Genomic DNA, 6,000 nt, shown 5'->3' on the forward strand with positions numbered 1-6,000 from the left:
AAAACTCCCGCTGTTAAACATTTGACACAAACTTTGTCGCTGTGTTTTTTTTCTATTTTTTACTTGTTTTTTTAACTTTATGGGTTGGCGACGGCTGAAGATGGCCTAACTTGCGACAACCATAATCTTAAGCAGTCCAAAATGTTCCATCTTGTTGTAATAGGAAAGATAGAAATAGTTGCTCTGTTGTTCCAGCAGGGTTTCACAACACATTACCCTTCTCATATGAGTAGTCAGTCCCATTAAATGGAATTCAGCCGCGGAAAACCAAACTACAGTCTTTGGAAGTCTGAACAGCTTCAACCATTCAGTCTTTCCAGAGTTTATTTCCGTGCCATACAGAAAGCTATACAAAATGTGTACAACAAAAGGATGGCTTTAATGGAGGCGTAAAAAAATGTACAGACCGCGTGTCTTCCCCCCCCCCCATCCCCTCAACGTAATTTCAATTTTTCCTCCCAGTATTATTAAATATTTGTAGATACTGTTCTAGCTGTGTAAGTGCCATCCATTTCTTTTTAGGTTTTCTGTTGGGAGGGGGGGGAGTGGAGACATCATTTAAGATTAATCTGTGTTAACGCTTAATCCATTTTCCAGTGCATATTAACCCAAAGCTTCCAATTGCTTTTTGAACCATAGGCAGTGTAGTCAGGAAGCCTTAGAGTGCATATTCCAGCCCCCTGTCCCCCCCACTTTCAGATCGCCATATTTGACTTGGTGTGCTGCCAGGGTAGACACAACTTCATTCAAATCTGCCAGGTACAAATTAAAGAGGGTTGGGACCAAGATATACCCATATTCTCACCCTAGTGTCTGTGTACAGTTGTCACTTACTTTGTGGTTGCCATGTGGAAGGCTGTGGCAGGGTGACCAGTTTAGAAGCATCTTTAGGGGCTGGTTGATGCCGAGTGAGTAGTTTCACAATGATTGTAATCTGTTTTTGGCCTGGTTTATGTACTCGATGGTGTGACTGTTTTTTCAATCTTTTTTTTTTTTTTTTTACATTATTTTTTTTGGGGTGAGCACTGTCTGCTAATCTGGTGTTTGTCTAGTGTTTTTGTGGGTTCTGGGCCTGTTTTTCTGTGCTGGGCTGCATCGAGGGTGCAGTTTGTGGGGTGTAGTCGTTTGTGTCTGGCTTTTTCCCAGTCCCCGCCCTCCAACCTGCCCATTTCACCTGATTGGTACGTCCACCTGGTCATAACTGACCTTCCCAGGGCAGCCCCTGTGGCTAAGGGCCCCAAGGCAAAGGGCAGCTCCTACATTGGCGACGCCAAGGTGTCTGCAGCGGAAACCAATGAAGCCAGCAGCCAACAGACACAAACAAAAACTAAGTGTGGCATGGGTGGGGTGCAGAGTAAATACTCTACTCCAGAAAGCACCCCACACTCTACCTTGCAATAACGTAGACTGCCATAAACATACTTACACCATGCATACTTGGGATTTGTGACCACCACCAGCCTAAATCTATTGATGGCTGGACACACACTAACTCACTTGCCAATGTTAACTAGTGCCACACCTAGAGAGAACTGTGAAGATTGGCCCGTGTCTGATCTAGATAGAAATGTGAAGATTGCCCCGTGTCTGATCTAGATAGAAATGTGAATGTTGGCATGCGCCACACTTGGATGGAATCGTGATCACTAGCCTCCCTCACATCTAGCTAGGATATTGAAGATTAGCAAATGCCACACACAAATGGAATAGTGAATGATAGCAAGCATCACACCTAGACATAATTGCAAGGACAGCAATGACAATTAACCGATCCACTAACAATTTCACCCCTCTGCATATACCTCTCAAACTCTAACCAAACGCAACCACAAGCCTACAACATAACATAATCCGCCAAACCTCACTACACTGCAACAAAACAAACCACACATAGACCTGCACAACAGCACACGACTACCGACGGTAAAACGCACCAAGCCCAGCCAACTGACCCACCGGGCTGAGTCTGCCAACAGCACATCACTGCTCTCTTGCACTTTTCTAGCTTAGTCCCACTAATTCACCCCCTTCCCTTTTTCAGAGCACCAGGGGACCACTCCGATGGTGATAATGTTAAAGTATATTTGTACAGCGGACTAACAGACAGGCCAAGTGCTATGTCATGAAGCACATTTTTGCCACAGCCGAGTCCTAATAAGTCAACCGCAATTTGAAGAGATGAACTAAATCCACGCTCCAAATCTATATTATTGGGTGGCACTTATGCCACCTATTGATTATAATCCCACATGGACCTGCTATCATTTTTAAAAATCGTTTATATTAGTTACATTTAACCATTAACACAAAATACATACACAAATCAAGTACACAATAAGAAATAAACAATGCAACATCAATATATCTAAAAGTCCACATGATGAGAAAGAAATCACACCTATTTAAAAATGTTACCATTTCCTGCTATATATAAAACAGTAAAATTTGTCACCAGATTGTTACTGGGTCCAAATGAAAGCAAGATCCTAGTCCAATCTACCATATCCCTTAAAGTATACTTTGGCAAGCGCTTTACAATAAGTCGCAGATGTCGTGCAGTGTCCAGCTCCAAGCCACACAGTCTGCACAAGCGTTTCTGTATGGGTATATGGGACCAGGTGCGTCTACTGGGCAATCTGGTAAATCTTAGTTGCATCATAAACTTTCCTTTTTAATTTTGTGTTTCTAATATAAGCGCAATGGGATCCAATCAAAGATTGCATAGAATAAGTAGACACACAATTTCTGTCCCAAATTGCAGCCTTCTTCTTGATTTCCCTTTCCATAAGAGAAGAGTTCTCAAATTCCATAGTCGCACCCAATATCAACCAAAAAACGTAAGATCTCCTTGATACAAGGGCTCAAAACAGAAGACTGAGACTTAGCAGCCATTTGGTTAGAGAAATAGTAATACGCTGAGTTGTATATCATCTGCTTGGATTTTGAAGAAAACAATTTTTTAATTTTCCGTTTTTGCAGAGACATTAAGCCCAATGCTATGCATATCGCTTGGAACAATACAACAGCAGTCAGTATAAATGTGAGCCCTTCAAATGATACCACTTTTGTAAACAAAAGATCGAACAGCCTTGAATTTAGCCATGGTCTTTATTATAATTGAATCTGCGATGAGGTCCACTCAAAGTGTTATTAATCAGTATACCAAGATACCAATAATTGGGAACCTCTTGCAACCTAATGTTTTGGAGTGACCATACTTTTCCTGGACTTTTTCAAATCATGATTTTAGTTCATTCAAAGTTTCAAGACCGTGTTGCAGTCCTATGGCCGTCTGAACCAATATCACAACATCATCGGCATATGATAGCCAGGCAATAGGGTGTAAACTAATGTGAGGAGGATTATTAGTTTTCCATCTCACTAGCTGAGTCATCTGTTGGGGAGAATTCTCAGAAATGTGCTAATGCCCTTCTAATTTAGAGACCCACAGCTCTTTTGCTGGACTTTAAAATTACCAGAGATAAAAAGTCCTAATGTGATGTTTCTTTTGACTTTGGAGCCTGACCAACTCCATAGGCATCATCTTTATATGGTGTCACACAGCACCTTCAGTGGCACAGGGAAGTCTCTTAGATTTCCCAAAGGTTTAAGTACCTTCTCTTGGGTAAACTATTGTTTCCAAGAGCAGTGAAGTGAAATTGACTTTACTTACATTTTTGTAACTTTCTAGACCCAACACACACTATCTTACAATTGTGTGATGGAGGGGTTGCTTGGTATCCCCTTTGCCTAGCTTCTCATGTAACATTTTTTGTTACCCTTTCTGCAATTAATGGCTAGTGGCAATTTACTTTTTACTACCATTGTGTGTTTTTACCGCATCCACGGCAAGGCACCCATGGGTGCCAATTTTTTTCAAAATGGCCCCGGCCTTTTTTTTGCCATTTCTTGTTGGAAAGGTCCTTCTTGAGATTTGCTCTGCGTTCCAAACCATGTTTGGTCTCTGTTCGTTTTCTGTTTGTTTTGTCTTTGGTGGGATTCACAAGTGAAGCCCGCCTTTGGCTCCAGTATGTCTGACGGGCAGGAAGTCGGGTAGGTGCCCAAAACTCCCTGTGCTTAAAGAAAGAAAGCCTGAAGTGGTATCCGAGAACTGCAGTGTTACTATTGCTCTCAGGCGCGAGTAGCTGAAACACCAAGACCCGCTGAGTTCAAGTCTACCCATTGCTGCCGCTGACCATCCCATTGCAGAGCAGGAGTCCCCACTCCCCTCTTGTCCCCATGACTGAGACTCGGGAACAACAGGATCTGCAGAGCTGTACTGGAACAGAAGCCATCTGGAACCATTTCTTCTAACCAGAGGTACTGTGAAGTCTAAGAGAACTTACCTCTTGGGTAGCCTTGCTTGCTCTCATTCGAGACCGGTCTTGGTTACCTGGCAGAGTTGCCAAAGCTTTGCCCCTCACAAGCCTCCCAGCTTGTGCCCCTTCCAAGTGTTCTATTTTTCTACAAACATTGTGTAAGACATTTTACCTACCTGCAAAGATCTTCAGCTCCCCTTGACATTGTGCAATTAACATTGGCTGTCCTCGCTCCCAGGAAAGGGTTAATTTACTGAACATTGGAAGGTTTTGTTTATGTGCTATTTGTTAACCTTTGTTTTATTCCTCTATTCTATCTTTTACACCAAACTCAGTATTGCTCAAAATGTATCAGTGATAAATCAATGTCCACAGTGTCCTAGTTATTTAAGTCACCTGAGGGTGTTGGAAGTGTGTGCCATACCCAATGGGTATCATCTGATTTAGAGAAACTAAGTATGTTTTGTAGTATGACCAGTGTTACATGTGTTGCTCCCTTTCTAAGGAAGGCTTGTATAACGGACAGAAATAAATTAATTGTTTTATCAAGAAGTGTTTATTTGGATAACTGTACTGTGAAACTGTGTCACAACATTACTGCTCACATTGACCCCTCTTGAGATGAGCCTGGCTGCTCGACCGCACTACCAACCAGTGTAGTTCAGACTTATATCAGAGGTTGGGTCCCTATTGCCAGGAGGTCAGGGTTATTGTAGTGCACCCAAAGGGTACAGCATACAATCTTGCCTAACAAAGTACTGGTGCCAGCGTGCAGCCTTGTTTGAGACCATGTTTAACCTTAATATACTCAACCCCTCCTGGTTTGTTCTAATATGTACCTCTATTCGGTATAATACAATGGTTTTACAAAGTAGATTATTTGTAGGTGGAGTTCCCATTTTTTCCCCCTCTAGTATAGATCAGTTAAAGGTATGTAAGGCTTTAGAGAAGTCAATGAAGCACACATAGTGTTTAAAAAAAAAAAAAACTCAAATGAGGTTTTTCGGATAGGTTAGTGTCCAAAGATTGTTAATGTTACCACGTCCCTTTCTAACTGATTCTTAAGAATCTTCTCATCTCTAAGCCACTCATTAATGTACTGCAATAGCAATTGAGAGAATGTTTGCACTTGCATCAATCATTGCAAGCAGGTTGATAATTCGCCGGTATCGCTCGTGATCCTTTTTTTGTATACAGGTTTCGGTATGGAACGATTGCAATTAGTAGGTAATATACCTGTGAAAGTTCACAGCCCTTCCTGATAACTTTTTTAAATCTCAGTTTTGCTTTAACTCTATTGCTGCACAGCTTAATTGCTGCTTTTTTGTTGTTGTTGTTATATCTTAGTTCTTTTCTCTTCTTGGCCACAACCAGGTCATGTGGTTTGTTTTGAGCATAACCCGTTCTTCCATTGTTCTGGAGTTTCAAATGACGATCATATTGCCTGTCAATCTCCTGAAACTGTTTAACTCTGTGAACTTGAGGTGATAATTACTAACCAAAAGCCATAGGGTGGAATTGTTACATTTATTGTAATTTTTTGCCCACTTTACTCTGTTTCCTGAATTATTTAACCTATATGTACCTTAAGTTGTACGGTACTACAGGTTAGGTCGCCATTTAAGTGAAACGCCACCATCACGTGATCAAGGCATTAATATAAGACAAGACCGCTGCGCTA

Source organism: Ambystoma mexicanum, chromosome 1p (assembly GCF_040938575.1).
Source record: "Ambystoma mexicanum isolate Mex_15411 chromosome 1p, UKY_AmexF1_1, whole genome shotgun sequence".
NCBI classification, from domain to species: domain Eukaryota; kingdom Metazoa; phylum Chordata; class Amphibia; order Caudata; family Ambystomatidae; genus Ambystoma; species Ambystoma mexicanum.